This window comes from Camelus bactrianus, chromosome 2 (genome assembly GCF_048773025.1).
Source record: "Camelus bactrianus isolate YW-2024 breed Bactrian camel chromosome 2, ASM4877302v1, whole genome shotgun sequence".
Classification (NCBI taxonomy): Eukaryota; Metazoa; Chordata; class Mammalia; order Artiodactyla; family Camelidae; genus Camelus; species Camelus bactrianus.
The window spans coordinates 17,199,031-17,219,925 of NC_133540.1; the positions used below are offsets into that span (position 1 = coordinate 17,199,031).

The 20,895-nt window shown below is 45.7% G+C and overlaps 1 long non-coding RNA gene across 32 annotated transcripts in view; it reads right to left on the reverse strand.

The window, feature by feature from the left end:
* Positions 1-655: 655 nt before the first annotated feature.
* The window catches only part of LOC105064761 (putative serine protease 47), a 90,521-nt gene continuing 70,281 nt past the window's right edge, over positions 656-20,895 (reverse strand). For all 32 annotated transcript variants that reach the window (XR_012511280.1, XR_012511269.1, XR_012511266.1 and 29 more), the window contains 4 exons: positions 9,917-10,100; positions 8,204-8,481; positions 5,776-5,942; positions 656-1,155 (listed from right to left, as the gene is read on the reverse strand). This is a non-coding gene — a long non-coding RNA (putative serine protease 47). The remainder of the gene's footprint in view (positions 1,156-5,775; positions 5,943-8,203; positions 8,482-9,916; positions 10,101-20,895) is intronic.

The following is a 20,895-nucleotide window of genomic DNA, read 5'->3' on the forward strand; positions in this document are numbered from 1 at the left end:
TGCACTGTAGTCACCTGGCAAAATGTCCAACTTCCTGTTATGGGCTGAATTGTGTCCCCCTAAATTCATATTCTGAAGTCCTAACCCCCAGTACTTCAGAATGTGACTTTATTTGGAGTAGAGCTTTTAAAGAGATAACTGAGTTAAAATGAGGTCGCTTGGGTGGGCCCTAATCCATTATGACTGGTGTCCTTATAAAAGGGGGTAATTTGGACACAGATATGCACAGAGGGAAAATGATGTGAGGACACGGGGGAAGATGACTGTCTATAAGCCAAGGAGCGAGGCCTCAGGGGGAATCATCCCTGCCTGCACCTTAATCTCAGACTTCTGGGCCCCATCTGGAACTATGAGATGATAAATTCCTGTTGTTTAAGCCACATTGCCCGTGGTATTTGTTATAGTGGCTGGAGCTGACTGATACACTTCCTCTGAAGGCCTGTGCATTCCCATGGTAGGAGTGGAGTCTGCAAATGAACACATCATTCTCCTTCCCCAGCTGAACTCCTTCAGCATCCTCACCCCTGTCTTCCTCCTGGGACAGTCTCTCTGCCAAGTCCTGCTTCTTTGTCCAGGGAGCCAGACAACAGACCTCAAGGGAAGGGGTGAGTGCTGAGGATCGGGGGGGCAGCAGGGCCAAAAGACAGGAGCAGGATAAGTCTTTCATTTGTTTTTATTTGATTTTTCAGGCTTGGTTTGGGGAGTGGCAGCTGTTGGACTGGAAAGCCAAGAAGGATCCACTGAAAGCTGATGGGGCTGGGGGAGGGGAGGGGTGGAAAATTCCAGCAAGGAGACTGGGGTCTGAGACAGAAGGAAGGAGCAGAGGGGCTTAGTGGGTCACCACAGGGCCTGCCGCGGGGCCTGGAGCAGGAACAGCAGCAGGGGCCAGGGCTGTGGGGGCACAAAGCCTGTGCCAGGCCCCAGTGAGCCAGCAGCTTGCAGAGGCTGGTGTGGAAACTGGGTCTGAGGAGGAGCAGACATGGTATCAGGGAGCGGTGTGAGCCTCTGGATCTCATCGATCCAGTCAATGAAGTAGGAGACATTGGTGAAGACGCTGGGGTAGATGGGATGTCGGCAGTCCAAGCCCCAGCTGGCCAGCCCCACCAGAACCCAGACGTCGGTGAGGTCACAGACAAGGGGTCCCCCGGAATCACCCTAGGAAAGAGAGGGGAGTCAGTGTGGGCGGCTGGGCCAGCGCTGAGAAGACCAGGTAGCAAGGCCGGGCTCATGAGTGTGTGGCATCCAGGCTCACTGAGGTGGACCTCTTTGAAAGTCCAAACACCAGTGTCCCCCTGCAGCCATAGTCATGCAGGCAGGCGCTGGCATCACACTTCAGGAAGCTCCTGACTGACCCCCAGGATGGCTGTGGATTGAAATCTACAACACGTGGACACTTGCACCTAGGGAGGCCACTGTGGTCCAGGACAAGGCCGAGAAGGGACAGCTGCCCCAACAGGGCCCAGGAGGACTGGTCTGTGAGTGGAGCCTGGTCAGGTCAAGCCACTTCAGACCCCAGTTCTTGCAAAACCCTGTCCTGCAGCAACACATCCCCACCTGGATCCTCCCCCTTTTCATTCATTTAGGCCTTTGGCTTTCTCTCAACCTCTTGAGAGAAAAGAGAGATGCTCTTTCTGAGCAGCCTCAGAAAATGCTCGCACCCAGGCCTGGCGGGGGCAGCCTGCATTGCTCAGGGAGTGGGAGGGGGTCCCCAGAAATCTGCTGGGAATCACTGGAGTCCCAAAATACTGTCAGGGCAGGACCATCTGGTTGAAAATCCTCTCATGTCATCACCCAAAGGGAGGGTCTCACCCTTGGGCATGGGGGGAGTGGAGCGGGGCCACAGCCATGCCTGCCACTCTTCCGCTCACCTGTCCACATGCACGTCAAGCATCCAGGGCAGCCTCTGCCCCCGGGCATGGGGGTGAAAGGACAAGGCCCCTCCCCCATGGCACTTCTGTCACTAAGCCAGCTAGCCTGCTGTGGTCAGATGTGACGTGTAGAAATAAGCCATGGAAGGGACAGGACAGGCAGGGTGGGGGCACAAAGACTTCCTGAGCTGAGACTCTAAACAGGAAACAACCTACTGTCTGATGCAGGAGCAGAGGGACCGGTAAGTGCAGGCAAGGAGAAGAGGGATGGGCCAGATGGCAGATGCGGGGAGCGGGCTGTGGGGCTGGGAAGGTGGATGGCTCTCATCTGACTGCTCGCTTTGATGTTCTCAGTGAAATAAGAAGCAAGACCTCTAGCTGAGAGGGAGGGTGGGGGAAGCAGTGGCTTGAAGGAGAGAGAGGGGTACATCACGTGGCCAGCCGAAAATAACCCTCAGAGATGCCCATCTCTAGAGCCTGTGGTTATGTCACTTTATGTGGCAAAGGGACTCTGCAGATGTGGTGGGGTTGGGCATCTTGAAGTAGGAAGCTCATCTTGGATTACCTGGGTGGGCCCAAGGTAGTCCCAAGGGTCCTCATGGGGAAGGAGGGAGGTGGGAGTCCAGAGTCACATGAGGAGATGTGATGACAGAAGCAGAGTTTGGAGCGATGTGCTTTGAGGCTGGAGGAAGGGGCCATGAACCAAGGAATGTGGGCGGCCCCTAAAAAGCCAGAAGAAAGGACACATTCTCCCCTAGAGCCTCCAGAAGAAACGTGCCTGGCCAGCACCTATGCTTTAGACCTTTGACCACCAGAAACCTAAGATAACAAATTACTGTCATTTTAACCACCCACTTTGAGGTGGTTTGTCTCAGCAGCCCCAAGAAGTCATACATGGGGCTCCTTGGAGACAGGGAATGTGTTGTCATCCTCTCAGCTCCTCCCCCTGTCGTCCCTGCCTGGAGTGCCCTCGGCCTCCCCACCGTGTACCCACTCCTAGTTGCTCAAGGTCAGAAGAAGGCCTGGTCCTTGTCCACTGCAGGCCTTGAGGATTCACGCAGATGAGCCATGTGGTTGCCAATATTATGATGGGTTCTGGGCCAGTCTAGAGGAGATGAGAAGGGCTCCAATAGCCTCCTGGCCCTTAGGGAGCTCTCAGAAGGCAGAGGGAACCCCAACACTAGTATTTCCCATGAGAAGTGAGCTGTGGTTTGCACTGCTGTAAAGACAGAGCCAACTGTGTGTGTGTGTGTGCATGCACAGACACACCTGCACGTGTGTGTTGAGTGGGGCCAGGCAGTGGAATCCACCTTGAGAGGAAGGTCTAAGACAGGCCCAGAACAGGTACAATTAAGATAGAGGTGGGCAGACCAGGCCAGGAGAATGAAAGCCAGCACTTGTCAAGCACCTACTGAGTGCCAGACACAGCTCTCAAATTGTTATAGGAACCTTATTAAGTGGAGGCTGTTAGCGACCCCATTTCATGGGTGAGGAAACTGAGCTGAGGCCACAATCCCCGTAAACAACAGATTAATGCCTGGAACCAGGTCTGTCCTGCCCCACAGTCTGAGTGCTGAGTGCCCCTGTGGCCCTTCTCTCCTCAGACCTGTTTCTGGGGGCCCTGTGCAGGGGGAGGGACACTTTAGGGGAGAGAAGAGAGCCCCCTGTTGGAGGGTGGGGGCCAGAGCAGGTGACATGGCAGAAGATGAATCTAGATGGAATCTCTCAGATGGGCTTGGGTGACTGAAAGGCTGAGAGAGGCAGGAGGGGGTCATCTGCTGGGACTCCTGGGTGTCCAGCTCAGTGGTGTCCTCAAGCTGGGGGGAGGGGGACTAGAGGTCAAGGGCACTGTGCATGTCCGGTGGGCAAGCAAAGGGCTCCAGCCCTGTGCTCAATGGGCATGACCTCTGCAGGGGAGGGCAGGTGGAGAACAAGGCTGGAAGTGGGGTCGAGTGACAGCCAGATGGGGACTTGGGAGGATGTGGGCTGAGCCCTTTGTTTCACCTCTGGGTGCAGCTGACTCTGTGAGAAGGACGGGCCAGGCCAGACAGTCAGAAAGTCCACACCATTGATTAGGGCCTGGGAACCGGGAAACCTGGGTCCACCTCCTACCAAGGGGGCAGGTGGCCAAGCTTCCCCCCTCGGGCTCAGCAGCTCACTGGGCCGTCATGGAACCTGCCATCAGCGCGGCCCTCCCATGGGCCAGGCGCACCTCACCCCTCCCGTGCAGGTCTCCTGGGGCACCACAGCATATCACCCCAAACTGAGTGACTCTGCAAACAACAGAAATGTGTCCCCTCACGGTTCCAGGAGCCAGAAGTCTGACATCGAGCATCTCTGTGTCTGTCTCTGTTCCTATAAGGACACAAGTCATTGGATTCAGGGCCCACGGTAAATTCAGAATGGTGTCATCTTGAGATTCTTATCTAGTCACATCTGCAAAGCCTCTATTCCCAATTAAGGTCATATTCTGAGATTCCAAGTGGATACAAATTTAGGGGACACTATCCAACCCACTACACCATCCTTTCCACAACGCCATGAAGGAGGCCTCAGAGTCCCACACTGCAAATGAGGACACAGGCTCAGGGGGTGAAAAGACCGCCAGAGGTCACAGGGCAGGGACACGTGGCAGAGCAGTGTCTCTAACTCGAGCCCAACACTCTCCCCTCCACCCCACGGTGCCATCTGTGTGAAAGATGTGATGTCTGCTTGGGAGGCTGGGCCCTGCGGGGGAGGCAGTGGGTTTGGAGTCAGGTTGTACTGCCTTATATTAGGGTACAGCTTTCCCTCTCCGGGCCTGTCTGCCCACTTACAACATGGGGCACGACAAAGAGCAGAAAGAGAGCTCCACACTCCATATACCCAACAGCGGCCTCATATCTGGAATATAGAAAAATATACAAATATACCAAGAGCCCCTCAAGGAAAAGACAGACAACCCAAGAGGAAGATGAGAGGGGAAAGAACTGGGAGGGAAGCTTTACAGAAGAAGAGATCCAATGACAATAAACATATGAAAATACATTTAATTTGTCATCAGGAAAATGAAGATTAAAACCACAATAAGACATCAAAATGAGAAAAGATGGAAAGTGCCAAGTGTGGGCGAGGACACAGAGCCTCACCCACGACTTGAACGGGGGCGTGTGGTGAGCAGTTTGGGGGCGTCTGGTAGCATCTGCGAGAGCTGAACACACACATAACTTTTAATCCAACAGTTCTCCTCATGGGCTTGTATGAAATAGACTATGAAACATTTGGAAGCGAAATGAAACAGAAAGCTTGGGAACTGCTATAATACCCATCAAAAGCAGAATGGACCACAGAACTCAGTGCCTCCAGCAGAGTCCTGGGAGGCGACGAGGATGAACAAACTCACTACAGGCGGCAGCAGGGATGCAGCTCACACACAGAAAGCGAGGCCACAGACTGACAACTGGAAATAAATTCTACTTACAGAAAACCCATGATCTAAACTGAGGGGTTGCAAGTGAAGGTGGCGGTTTCCCCTGAGTGCTGGTGATGGGAAAGGGACACGAGTGGGGCCCCGGGGTGTTGGTCACATGTTGTGTCACTATGTGAAGATTCGTCCACCCCACACCTATGAAAACACTATGAATATACTTTTTTGTAAGTATGTTACACCTCAATCAAAACTGTAAAATATGCCTCAAAAACAGACGCTGTCTGAGGTCCTGCCAGTAAGGCTCTCAGGGACAATGGGCTTAGGAAGGGGCAGCTGGGGGGACGCTGCCAAGGGCTGGAGTCCGGGAAGACACAGAGAGGGAGGAAGCAGGACATCCCAGGGGTCTCCACAAGGAGAGCAGAGGCAACACCCCCGCCCCCCCCAGGAAGCTGAGGCCCTGAAAACACACAAGGGAGGAACAGAAATGGCCTCACTCACGTGGCAGATGGCCTTTCCTGTCGAGAAGTCCCCAGCACACAGCATCTCATCGTGCACAGAGTAGTTCCTGCCTTGGCCAACTCTTTGTTCATATAACATATTGCAGAACTTGTTCTCAATGAGGCCCACCTTTCCCTCCTGGAGACGGAAGGGCTCGAGCAGAGGCCCTGCGAGGACGAGGAGGACACGAGTGAAGTGCACTGCAGCTCAGCCCCGGGCCGCTCCGCGCTCCCCGCTCCTCTGCCCTGCTCGCCGCTGCTCCCCGAGCCCGGGGTTGTCTCGGCACAGCTGCACTGCAGCGCTGTTCCAGTTCTACCTCTGCCTAAGAAGCCCCCTCCTGTTTGCTGAACTCCTCCAAACTCATCCTATTCCCTCCACCTCTCTCATGGCAACAGACCACACCTCTTTTATTCCGCAAATCCCACTGGCACATACCCTACACGGGTGCTCAGCAACCATCCACCAGCCTGCCTGCCCTTTCACTAACCATCCCATCCATTCTCCACTTGTCTATCATTAACCTTTCCTTCCACCCACCAATCCTCCCTCCGTCTACCTAGCTCTCCTTTTGTCCTATTCACCCACTCACCCTTCCATCCATTTGCCCATCCACCCATCTTTTGACCCATCTCTCCATTCTCCCCTCCACCTACTGATGTGTCCACTCACTCCCATCTGTCTGCCCACCATCCTCTCACCTACGCACCCCCATCTTCCCTTCCCCTCACTCATCCTTCCCCTCCCCAATCGATCCTCTCATCTGCTCACTTACTTATTCATCTGTCCTTGTGTTTAGTGTCTTTTAGACACTAGTGATACAGGGAACATACTCAGTTGGGGGAGACAGGGAAGTGAAGTGAATAGTAGAATGATTTTAGATCTAGTAAGTGGTGTAAAGGCAACAGGGAGCTGTGGTGTTAGGGGTTGTCTGTTTTAGCTCATGTGATCCAGTAAAACTTCTCAGAGGAGGAGCTGAATTGTTCATGTAAAGAAATGAGACCTGCCAAGATGAGCAAGTCGTGCCCAGGAGAGCAGGCAGAGCAAGCAAGGCCGGGAGCCCAGCCACAGCGGCCGGCGGCCCGAGGCGGGTGGGGGTGCAGCACATTCACAGCAGGAAGGAGGCCGGTGGCTGGGCAGGCATGAGTGAGGGACGCAGCAGGAGATAAGCACAGAGGGATGGAGGCTGTTATGCAGAGCCGAGGTAGGGCATCTGGACTTTTTTCAAAGCATAAGTGAGAAGGCACTGAGGGTAGTGAGCAGGGGACTGGCACTACCTCTGCTCTGAAGCACACATCCAGCTGTGTGGGGACTAAAGCAGAGCACACAGGGTGGAGCTGGGAGACCGGTCTGCAGGTGCAGGCAAGAAGTGACGGGCTCCAGGACCTGGGGGCAGCAGCAGAGCACCTGCCAGGGGCCAGGCCCTGGGCACAGGCTGGGATATTAAACCAGCAAGACAGGGTCCCTGCCCTCAAGGAGAAAGCAGTCTCTGTGTGTGTATCTGCGGGTGTGAGTGTGGTGTGTTGTGTCAGTGTGAGTAATTCCTCTGTGTGTGTGTGAGTGTGTGTGGGGGGTGTGGGAATACTGGGGACCTGGTTGTCCTATGACAGGGAGACTAACTGACACACTAGCAGGTGCATCCTACCCAGTGAAGATAGGGTCCATCCAAAATGCCTGCAGCACCTCTGCTGAGAAACACTGTACCAAATAATTACAAATATATATGCTTCTTCCACCTAATTTTGCACCATAAGCATTTCCCCAAACCATAAACATTCATTTCTTTAATAAAGACTTTTGCTCATAAGTCTTTGCCTACACTTCTCCTTTTTCAATCCTAAAAAACACAAACTTTTTCCCGTATTATTCAGTTCACAGAATAAGCCTACAAAGTAGATAGTTGACCTTGGTGGGGAGAAGAGCACAGTGAGCTCAGAGAGGTCAAACACTCTCAAGTCATAATTATTCTAACTTGATCCTGCAGGCTCAAAGGTCAGAGGTCAGAGTTCATAAATGTGTTTTCTCTCCACTTTTCCCAAGTTCCTCCCATGGCAATGGGAAATGGGGTTATTTGTCAGTGGCCTGGAATGGACCAGGCCCCAACCATGACTTCTGAGTTGAATCAAGTCATCTGACATCCATGGTTGATTAAAATCCTGGAGTCAAGCCTTAGAAAGACTCCAAGAACCCAATTCTTGAGTCCAAAAGTCAAAGATTCCCAGACTTGCGGAGATCTGTACTCAGGGAGCACTGAAACTTTAGGATCACACACTTTCAGAACTAGAACTAGACTAGCCCAGTCCTCTGGAAACGAGGCACAGCTAGCCAAGGTCCAGCGGCCACTTTGCCTGGGGACCCCTCTGTCCTCCTCCCCTCCCTGCCCCTCCTCCCTGCCCTCATCCACCCTCCAGGTTCTCCCGTGCCCTCTTACTTTCCTCACTGATCATCCCCCAGCCCGTTATCCAGCAGGACGAGTTACTGGGCAGCTGCATGCCAGGAGCTGGGAGGCAGGCGGGGATGATGTAGGAGGTGAAGTTCACAGGAAAGAGCAGCTGCAACATGGCTATGTCATTCCCAAAGGGATGAAATTTATCAAAGTCTGGGTACATGATAATCCGGCTCACAGGTATCTTCTGGGTGTGCCTGGTGTGCTGGTACAGCTGGGTGTTTCCTAACAAAACCCGGTAGTTCTCCAGGACGTGAGATTTTCTGGAGGAGGAAGGAGGCGTAGTCACCATCATCTCTGAGTGTGAGCCAGCTCTCTTTCCCTGTATCCTCATCTTACTGCCCACACCCCTCTGGACCCCTCTGCCCACCATGATGCCAGGCAGCTTTTGTCTCCCCATTTCTAATGGTCAGGAGCCCTTCTTTCTTGAGGCTAATTGATACTCTACTTACAATGTCAGCATATGGCTTCTCCATCACACCCATGAATTGGAGGCGCATTGAATCCTAGTGCTGGATGGTGGGGTAGGGGGGTCATCAAATGAAGGCCTTGTGATTGTACACAGGAGGAGTTCTGGTTCAGTCCCAGCTCTAACTTGACCCTTCCCAAGGCTCCCTGCAGCCCACCTTCTGGCCCCCGCACCTTTCCCGACCCCTCTTTAAGCATCTTCCTGCCCGAGGGCTGCTTATCCACTAGTTATAAGCGCTCACAAAAGACTGTTAAATGAGCAAATGAGTGCAGGGAATGGAACCTTGCCTTGTTCCCTGAGTATGGGTGGTGAAACTTCCCACCTCCCTGACCTTGAGTGGATGGCTCATCCACCCGGACACCCTCCCCCTCCCCCCCCTCCAGCAAGCCCCTCCCTCTCCACGCCCACTGGAGCACGGAGCTTCTCACTTGCCCCCCCACCATGTGGTCTGCTCTTCTTACCCAGGTTGGGCTTTCTCTTTGGACAAGATAGAGACACGGTGAGGTGGGGTCTTACCACCCCTGATGCCACAGAGGGGCGTGCATACAGCGTGGCACAGAGTAGGTGCCGACAGGACTCTGGGTTCTCAAAGCTCCAGCTCCTGGCCCTGGGCTGTGATGCCCCTGCTCCCTGGAGACCCCTCCTCATGTGTTCAGAAGCTGGGAACTGGGCCAGGCCCAGGAGGGGCAGTGAGTTAGACTCCTCCACAGTCATGTCACTCTCCCAGGGAGCCCCATCTCCCACCTATGCAGCCTGGCAGCAGGGGTCCCCCCGCTCACACCAGTGACCACAGCTCCTCCTGGGAACTCAGTTTTGCACAAGTGAGCAGAATGGCCCAACTGATGGCCATACACACAGTTCTAGTTCCTGCCTAGAGTCTGACACCCAGGAATGTGGGGACACTGAGAAAAAGCTCTGGTCTGAGGTTGGTCCACACCACATGGCAGCCAGGACCAACACTGCCACTCTCCTGGGGCACATCTGTGTTAGGGGACAGGCACAAGGGCTGAGGGCAGAGCATGAGGATCAGACAGGTGAACAAGGAGGACAGTCCAGGTGGAGGGTACGCAGGTCAAAGGCAGGGATGACATGCGTTTGAAGGCCACAGACCGCCCCAGAGAAAAGCCCAGAGGACTGCTGTGGGATACCCATCACCCCTTTTCTCCCTCTCTCCTGCACCCCCCTCCCCAGCCAGCACCTCTGCTGGCAGCCAAGGCAGGAGGACTCACTTGAGAAAGCAGTGGGCAGCAGAAACCAGCCAACGGGAGTTGATGAGGGTGGCTCCACAGACATGCGTGCCCTGGTACAGCAGGCTGGCTTGCCATGGCCACTGGCCTGCCACCACGTCCCGGCCACCGTAGATCTTCCCTATCACCTTGGGTTTCCCACATACAGTGGAGACGCCCCTGCCTCCTATGACAGAGACACAGGTAGTGCCCAGGTGCCACTGCCAGGGAGGCCCCGTCCACTTCATAGATGGGAAAAACCAAGGCCAAGCTTCCAGAGGCCTAGCAAAATGACAGGGTGCCACTGAGAACTGGACAGCAGAGCACAACCCAGCAAGCCCTGTGGGGATGAGGGCTCAGTGGTCTGGTGGGTGGGTGGGGAGAACAAGGGCAGCCACAGCAGGTGACAGCAGCATCTCCAGGGTGACAGACATCCCTGAGTGAGCCTGCCAAGGTCTGGGCTGTCACAGCCATTACTCCCTCACTTAGCACTCCTCAGTGCCTGCTCTGCAGAGCCAAGAACTGCAGGCCTCAGAAGCTGCCAATGTTATTTTTTCACAATCATGGTTGCTAAGGGCTTGTGCCCCCTCCACGTCATCCCAGTATCTCAGGGAAATAGGTTCACAGGCAGAGCTCTGTGGTGTTGTGTGACCTGAGGAAAGTCACTCCCCCTCTCTGACAGGATCCTCCATTTCTAAAGAGGGAGTGGACTAATGAAGACAGCCCTGGCTTTAGGACCCACACTTGGGAGGGCAGGGGTGTGCCCAGGCCCCCTGAGAGTGGGGATGCCGGTCCAGGGCCTGTGCTCCCAGGGCCTCATGGAGGGAAGTGAGACCCCTGGGCCCCACACTAAGGGCCACTTATTCAGCAGTCCCGGTGCTTCCTTCCAGACAGCCTCCCAGCTGTCTGTCAGGGCCAGACCCTGCTACCTGCCCAGTTCACAGCCCCACAAAGCTCCTGGGTCGGTTCCCACCCAGAGACCCCACTGTGGGGGCCTCTGACCCACCTGTGTTGAGGTGATCTCTGGGCTGCCTGGCTGGAGGGAAGGGCAACAGAAGACGAGGCCCCCAGGCCCTGGTCACAGCCGCGCCCCCCTGAGGCCCTCCTGTGTAACCCAACCCAGCCCCGCACTGAGGCCTCAACGCACCTGCGGCCCCCGGAGCCAACGGCTGCGCGTCAGGGGTCAGAGCGCCGCCGTCCTCCGGCCGCACCGCGCCTGGGGCCCGGCCGGGCGCCACCGAGGCCCTGGCGGAGGACCCCCGCAGCTCTAGGGTGGCTGTTGGCGGCAGCAGCAGCAGCAGCCAGAGGAGGGCCGCAGGCTGGCCTCGGCCTTCGGGGAGCCACGCCCCCGTGCCCATTGTCAAGGTTGCTGACCCCCGCCTGACCCCTGTCTGACCCCCCACCTGACCCTGCCCTGACCCAGCCCTGAGTGGCCCCTGAGCCTGGGCCCTGACCCTGCCCGAGTCCATCCCTGATCCCATTCTGCCCTTATTAACTTTAAAGAGCTCTACTGAGTTGTTATTTATTTATTTATTAACACTTTTTATTGATTTATAATCATTTTACAATGTTGTATCAAATTCCAGTGTACAGCACAATTTTTCAGTTATACATGAACATATATATATTCATTGTCACATTTTTTCTCTGTGAGCTACCATAAGATTTTGTATAAATTTCCCTGTGCTATATACAGTATAATCCTGTTTACCTATTCTACAATTTTGAAATCCCAGTCTCTCTTCCCACCCCCCCACCCCCTTGGCAACCACAAGTTTGTATTCTATGTCTGTGAGTCTATTTCTGTTTTGTATTTATGCTTTGTTTGTTTTTGGTTTTGTTTTTGTTTTTAGATTCCACATATGAGCGATCTCATATGGTATTTTTCTTTCTCTTTCTGGCTAACTTCACTTAGAATGAAAGTCTCCAGGAACAACCATGTTGCTGCAAATGGCGTTATGTTGTTGGTTTTTATGGCTGAGTAGTATTCCATTGTATAAACATACCACATCTTCTTTATCCAGTCATCTGTTGATGGACATTTAGGCAGTTTCCACGTCTTGGCTATTGTAAATAATGCTGCTATGAACACTGGGGTGCAGGTGTCATCCTGAAGTAGGGTTCCTTCTGGATATATGCCCAGGATTCAGAAAGGTAGCAGATTACAAGATTAACATTCAAAAGTCAGTTGCATTTCTTTACACTAATGATGAATCAACAGAAAAAAAGTAAAGAAACAATCCCCTTTAAAATAGCACCCAAAGTAATAAAGTACCTAGGAATAAATCTAACCAAGGAGATGAAAGAATTATACACAGAAAACTATAAACCATTGATGAAGGAAATTAAAGAAGACTTTAAAAAATGGAAAGATATCCCATGCTCTTGGATTGGAAGAATCAATATTGTTAAAACGGTCACACTGCCCAAGGCAATCTACAGATTTAATGCAATCCCTATCAAATTACCCAGGACATATTTCACAGAACTAGAACAAATCACAATAAAATTTATATGGAACCATCAAAGACCTAGAATTGCCAAAGCATTACTGAAGAGAAAGAAAGAGGCTGGAGGAATAACTCTCCCAGACTTCAGAAAATACTATAGAGCTACAGTCATCAAGACAGCATGGTATTGGTACAAGAACAGGCATATAGACCAATGGAACAGAAAATAGAGCCCAGAAATGAACCCACAAACTTTTGATCAACTAATCTTTGACAAAGGAGGCAAGAATATACAATGGAATAAAGACAGTCTATTCAGCAAATGGTGTTGGGAAAACTGAACAGCAGCATGTAAAAGAATGAAGCTAGAACACTCCCTTACACCATACACAAAAAAACTCAAAATGGATCAAAGACTTAAACATAAGACAAGATACAATAAACCTCCTAGAGGAAAATACAGGCAAAACATTATCTGACATCTCAAAAATGTTCTCCTAGAACAGTCTACTCAAGCAATAGAAATAAAAGCAGGAATAAACAAATGGGACCTAATGAAACTTACAAGCTTCTACAAAGCAAAGGAAACCATAAGTAAAACAAAAAGACAACCTACAGAATGGGAGAAAATTTTTTCAAATGAAACTGACAAAGGCTTGATCTCCAGAATATATAAGCAGCTCATATGACTTAATACTGAGGTGTTATTTATATACCATGAAGCTCACTTATTACAAAGGACAATTCAGTGATTTTCAGTACATTTTTATTTCCTTCTTTATTTTTATTTAAATACACTTTTTATTTTAGAATAGTTTGAGATACATGAAAAAGTTGCAAAGACAATGCAAAGAGTTCCCATATCCCTCTCACCCAGTTTCCCCTAATGTTAAGATCTTATATTACTATAGCCCATTGGTGAGCCAATAGTGACACATTAATATTAACTGAAGTCCATTCTTCCTCTCTTTTTCATTTTTTAAGGTTTGAAGTTTACATTGATGGAGAAATCAACAGCTTCACAGATAAACAAAAACTAAAATATTTCAGCGCCACCAAACCAGCTTTACAACAAATGTTAAAGGATCTTCTCTAGTCATCAAGCCATCAAAAAAGAGAACAAAAAAAGAAAGAGTAAAAAACAAGACCTACAAAAGATTGCTTTGGCTGTTTGGGATCTTTTGTGGTTCCTTGTGAATTTTGGAATTGTTTGTTCTAGTTCTGTGAGGAATGTCGTGAGTATTTTGATGGGGGTTGCGTTGGATCTGTGGGTTGCTTTGGGTGGTGTGGCCATTATGATAGTGCTGATTCTTCCAATCCAAGAGCACAAGAAATCTTTCCATTTCTTTGTGTCATTTTGGTTTTCAGAGTACAGGTAACCTCCTTGGTTAAGTTTATTTCTAGGTATTTTGCTGTTTTCCATGTAATGGAAATGTTTATGCCGGTTATAAAATTCTGGTTTTTGAAGTGAAAAAAAAAAAGTGAAAGAAGGGCAGCAAATGGCAAAATATCCTTCTTTCTTACGGGTGAGCTGTATTCCATTACATATATGTATGCTGCATCTTCACTATCTGTTCAACTATTGACATGCACTTAGGATGCTTCCATATCTTGGCAATTATAAATAATGCTGCTGTTAATAGCAGGGTGTATGTATCTTTTTTTAATTAATTCTTATTTTGTGGTTGGCTTTATTCCTTTGATAACTATGTAAGCTTAAAAAGAGAAAGTTCTAAACGTTCTTAGAAACAGTGAACAGTACATAGATGTAAATTTAAAAAATATATATGCAGTAAAAAGAAAAAGAAATGAGCTACCAAATCATGAAAGACATGGAAGAAACTTAAAAGATGTATTACTGAATGAAAGAAGCCAGTCTGAAGAGGCTACAAACTGTACGATTCCAACCAAATGACCTTCTGGAAAAGGCACAGCTACAGGAACAATAAAAAGATCGTGGTTTCCAGGGGTTTGAGGAGAAGGAGGAAGAAATGAATAGATGGAGCACAATGGATTTTAGGGCAATGAAATTATTCTGTATGATACTATAGTGGTGGCTACATGTCATTATGCATTTGTCAAAACCCATAGAATGTACAACATCAAGAGTGAACCCTAATGTAAACTATGGACTTTGGTTGATAATAATGTGCCCATGTTGGTTCATCAGTTTTACCTAATATGCCACACTGATAAGAGATGCTGAGGGTAGGGGAGTATATATGTGTGGGAGGGGAGGGCTATGTGCAAACTCTGTATTTTCTGCTCAATTCTTCTGTGAACCTAAAACTGCTCTAAAATAATTCATCTATTAATAAATTTTTTTTAAAAGTTTAAGGTGTACAGCATAATGGGTTGACTTACATACATCATGAAATGATCATCACAATAAATTTAATGAACATCCATCAACTTGTATAGATACAAAATTAAAAAAAGAAAAGAATTCCTTGTGATAAGAACTCTTAGGATTTACTCTGACAAGTCTCATATGTAACATACAGTAGTGTTAATTATGTTTATCACATTATACATTACATCTGTAATAATTATCTTATAACTGGGGAGTGTGTACCTTTGACTGCCATCATCCAGTTCCCTGCCCCCCCAGCCCCTGCCTCTGGTAACCACAAATCTAATCTCTTTTTCTATGTATTTGTTTTTGAAGTATAATTGACCTACAATGCTATGTTAGTTCCTGTTACACAGCAGAGTGATTCGGTATTTCTGTACATTTCAAAATGGTAACTGCAGTTATCATGTGTCACCACACAAATCTATCACATAGTGATTGACTATACTCCCCACACTGTACACTTCATACTCATTTGTTTTGCAACTGGAAGTTTGTACCTCTTAATTCTTCCTCACCTGTTGCTTTCCTCCTCCCAAAACTCTCCCTTCTGGCAATCACGTGTTTGTTCTCTGTATCTATAACTCTGCTTCTGTTTTGTTATATTTGTTCATTTGTTTTATTTTTTTAGATTCTGCAAATATGTGTAATCACACAGTATGTCTTTTCTGTTTTATTTCACTTAGTGTAATATCCTCTAGGTCTAGTCATGATGTTGCAAATTACAAGATTTTATTCTTTATCAGATACGTGATTTGCAGGATTTTCTCCAAGTCTGTGGCTTGTCTTTTCATTCTTTTAACAGGGATTTTGAAGAGCAAGAGTTTTTAATTTTGATCAAGTCTAATTTACCAATTTTTTTTCTTGTATACATCATGCTTTTGATGTTATATTAAGAGGTTATGGAGATTTTCTCCTATGTTTCCTTTGAGAAATGTAAAGTTGTTTTTTACATCTGGATCTATGATCAAGTTTTAGTTCATTTTTTTCTAGTCTGATATAAGTTTCTATTTCTTTGGGGTTGTGTGTGTGTGTGTGTGTGTGTGTGTGTGTGTGTGTGTGTGTGTGTTGTTGCTTTTCTTGTGGGTGTCCATTTACTCCAGCACCTTTTCTTGATTAAAAAAAAAAGGTTAGTCTTCCCATTGAATTGTCTTGGGACCATTGTTAAAAATAAATTCATAATAAAAAGTAAGGTTCTATTTCTGGATTTTTAATTCTTCACCATTGAACTGTGCTCCTATCCTTTTCCAAGAAGCCCAATGTTTAGATTAATACGTGTTACAGTAAAATTTGAAATCAGGTAGTGAAAGTTCTCCAGCTTTATTCTTTTGCCAAACCGCTTAGACTATTATGCATCCTTTGCATTTCCATATGAATTTTAGGATCAGTGGTCAGTTTCTACCCAAAAGAAATCGGCTAGAAGTTTTATAAGGACTGCATTGAACTTTTAGATCAGTTTGAGGAAAGTTGCCTTCTTGATAATATGAAATCTCTTGATCCATGAAAATCTATTTCTCCATTTATTTAGATCTCTAATTTCTCTTAGCAATATTTTATAGTTTTTGGTATATAGATCTTACACATCTTTATTCAGTTTATTTCTAAGTATTTTATTCTTTTAAAAAGCTATTGTGAATGAAATTATTTTGGTAATTTCCTTTTCATATTTTTGTACCTAATATATAGAAATGCAATTGATTTTCATAAGAAATATTGCTTCTTATTACCTTCCTAAACTTGTTTATTAGTTCTAGTCTGTTTTGCTATCTGCCTTGCACAGGCTTTTATTCATATTTGTATACCCATGTCCAGTTTTCTATCAGTATGTACCAAATAAAGGAGACACTCTGCAAGAGTTAAAGGTTTGCACAAACTCTGGATTTTGCTGAATTTCAAACAGAAGGGATTGCCTTTGAATGTATATAGTCTGCAGACTTTTAACCAATTGAGTAATAATTCTTTGAGAGCTGGAAAAATGTCCCCTAGCCCAGTAGAAATACAATTTCTGCGGCTTCAAGGAACCGCCTATGATATATGAAAAGAAAAATACCTAAATGATGTTCATCATGGTCTTCACATGTAATAAAAAAAAAAAAACTAGCAACAGATTAAGAGTCCAACATTGAAAGTATGATTTTAAAACTATCGTACACCCAAAAAAGAACTCATCAACCTTTAACAACCATTAATGTAGAAGAATGTTTATGATGTAGTGTTAACTGAAAAAAAATTCAACAGTTCAAAAATACAGATAAAACTTTGGAAAGATAGTCCTCAAAGTATTGAAAGTGATTGTTGTTGGTATGTATTTCCTAATTCTTTTTTGTTTGTATTTTTTATTTTTCTAAAATGAACCTGGGTATTATCATATTGAGAAAACTTAACGTTAAAAAAATTATTTCACCAAAAAAGCTTGTGTGGAAGGGTAATCAGTACTATCTAGGGTAGTTGCTGACATATAAACATTCAGTAAATACTTAAGAATAAATATTTATTCAATATTGGCATTGTTAATAGAATATAACACTTACATAATATTCAGAATATTTCTTCACTCTGGAATGATAGGTAAATAAATTGGGTTCTGGTTTGGAAACCCTAAAAATATACTGAATATATAAATGGATGAATCTTAAGTCTGATAATAGTTTAAGGAAAACAATAAGTAGCAAGAAAAGCAATAAATAAAATTGCCTCCAAAATGGCAACTGTCTTTTTTAACATACACATTAATACTGTGAATGAGTCTGTCTTATGAGCATATGAAAACTGTATGAGAATCTTGTAAGGAAAATTATAGAGGAAAGACAGAGGAAAGGAGGGAGAGGAAACAGAATGTCTGAATCCACTAATCTAACAGCAGGGACAGAGAAACAGATATTGAGCAAGATCTAGAGGAGAGACAAGCTACAGAAAAGACAGGCTAGGCTGCCTGGAAACTGAGCTGTGGGGACATTAGCTGGGTTAGGCAGGGAGCAGTGCTTAAACGATGGCCAAATGACAAAGGTCTGTTCTTCAAATACTAACAGGCTAAAACAAAGAGCTAGTTCTGGAATTGATGGCATAATGTAGGATTAATGTACTGGTAAGGGAGTAAGTTGGAGAGTCAGGCAAGCCTCGTGCAGGCTCAAAAACTTACTAGTCGTGTGAATGTAGGCAAGTTATCTAACTTCTTTGAAATTAGCTTTCTCATCTTTCTGTTATTATCCCAATTTTATATTTGTGTAATGTTCTTATAATGATGCCATAAGAGTTAAATGAGACAGTGCATGTAGGGTGTTTAATACAGTGCCTGACATATAGTGAGCTCTGCGTTCATGTGTTAGGTATTCTAATCCGGAAGAATGTGCAACTAAGGTTCAGAGCCTCATTGGAGAAAGGGCAATCTAATGGCTTTTTAATAAAGAGGAGGATAAGGTGAGCAGTGTCAAGAACACACTAGAAGGAATTACCGCTTTAACCATGTTCCCAGATACACAATGCTACAATTTAAAGCCATGTTAGTGTTATGTCTCAAATATGCCAATACATACCATTTATACCTAAAATTCCCTCTGTTGGATTTGGTGTGCTAGAACAGGACATGCTATGCTGAATAGAGTGGAGAAAAGAGATGCTGCCAGAGGACAAAAGATGCCAAAGAGACAGGACTCTCTTAACATTTGGGCCTTGAATGGGGGAACGGGGTGGGAAGGGGTAAGTTGGGAGTTTGAGAGATTCGCAGATACTAACTAATATATATAAATTAGATAAACAACAAGCTTATACTGTATAGGCACAGGGAACTATATTCAATATCTTGCAGTAACTTATTGTGACAAGGAATATGAAAACAAATATATGTATGTTCATGTATAACTGAAGCACTGTGCTGTACACCAGAAATTGACACAACATTGTAAACTGACTATATACTTCAGTTAAAAAAAAAATATATATATATATATATATACACAAAAAATGAAGAGACATTTCACTGAAGAAGTTATACAGAAGGCAAATTAGCACATCAAAAGATGTTCAAAAGCATTAGCCCTTAGAGAAATAGAAGCCAAAACTATGATGAGATATCACTTCACACCTAGCAGAACGGCTAAAATAACAAATAATGATAACACCAAATGCCGGTAAAGATACAGAGAAAATATATCACCCATACATTGCTGGTGGAAATGTGGTACAGAGGAGTTTGTAGATCAAAAGCCCTGAGAATGGCTGCGTTAGGAAAGAACTATTTTCCTTGAAAAACAAAAGCACGTGCATAGTAGTTGTATTTCTCTGAAACTATTGCTCCAAAGTATATGGTTGCAATCATTTGTATTAACAGTAACTTTTAACCAAAATAGCTTTTATTTCACAAAAAACTAGAGGGTAAGTAATTGTGAATTTTATGATATACACTGACTTTTTAGCAGATGAGCAAAGTTTATGAATGCATGTAACACAACTTTCTACAGCTTCTAAGGGCTTCTCAAAGTTGCAAAAATAAGCACATTAATTAACAGACCCAAAGAAATAGCCTCTTTTTAGCATTTAAAATATAAAACAAAAGCATATAAACTGAAAAGTATGCTTAGTAACCAATGTTTCATTGTCATATCTTAGAAATGATTTAGGCATCCAATGAATACCCGAGAATTAATTTAAGTCTAAGGTTTAAGTTACCTAAATATAGTCTTCAAGCTAACAAACTATAAAATGTAACTACTCTTGGAAATCAGAATAATAATTCGATTTGGTTGAGCACAAATTTACACTTTTTATAATCGTAAACATTCAATGGAGTTAATACTAGCTTATTTGCTCAATAAGCCAGTATACATTTAGGAAGAACATTCCCAACTAGAGTGAGATACAGGCTTGCATTACTCTTAACACTGGGAAGTCAGGGCCACTAGTTCCAAGAACAGTTACCTAGGTCCACCTTTTGAGCAGGAGCCAGGATGGGAGTGGTGGATGCAAAACATTGACTGGCATCTCCAGCACATGTCTACGGTCTATTTATACAACAGAAAATAAAACTTCTCATAGTAAAATCTATAAATGTTTCCATTCAACCACCACAATCCTTTTAATTTTCAATCACACTTTAAATTTCATCAAAGGTGTCGATTCTAAGCTCAGTGGCCCTGGAAATACATTCAGCTAAACTGTATTTGAAGTATGTTTTTGTGAGAGCTGGAGGTTAATTTCACCTATTTGAAAATTAGATTCTTACTTTTTAAATTATGCAGTTATTTTTCTATAATAACTCATCATGAAAGAAGATAGGAACTTAGTATCTTATTATTTCTAAAAAAAATTCTTTTCAGTTTTTGGCTTCTCTCTGAATAGACGCTCTGTGCCAAGTGTTGACCTTATCTCTGTCTAGATTAAATGCCCCAGAGGGCACTTAAGGGGGGATAACCTGTGACTCTGTTGCTAGTCAGGAGACCTACTGAGTGGGATTTTTAAAATAGTACAACTTTTGTGTGTGCCCTAGGAAGATGGGCCACTTCAGATCTAGCTAGAGGAAAGAAGTGGGGATTTTCTAAGTCTCATATTCAGACATAAAAAAGAACGACAGAAATCAAAGGAGGCTTCCAATTACTTATTATTTTGTAAGAGAATCACGAATTAAAACACAGGGACCTGGAAATAAGAACTTTGTAAGACTTTGTAATCTTTGCAGGTCACTCCTGCTTGTGATTTTTGTTGCTCCGTAAAATCTTTTTTTAATTATTATTTTTGTGGGGGAGTGTGATTAGGTTTATTTTATTCTTTTTTTGTCTGCCTATTCTTTTTGTTTTTACTTTTTTAAATTGAGTTATAGTCATTTTATAATGTTGTGTCAAACTCCAGTGTAGAGCACAATTTTTCAGTTATACATGAACATACATATATTCATTGTCGCATTTTTTTTTACTGTGAGCTACCACAAGATCTTGTATATATTTCCCTGTGCTATACAGTATAATCTTGTTTATCTATTCTACATACACCTGCCAGTATCTACAAATATCGAACTTTCAGTCTGTCCCTTCCCACCCCACTCCCCCTTGGCAATCACAAGTTTGTATTCTATATCTATGAGTCTGTTTCTACACATATCAGTCCTGCAAACCTGAGGCAGCAGAGGCTGCCCCCAAGCCAGGCCACTGGGGAGATGGGAGTACACACAAGGACCTGCACAGGACAGC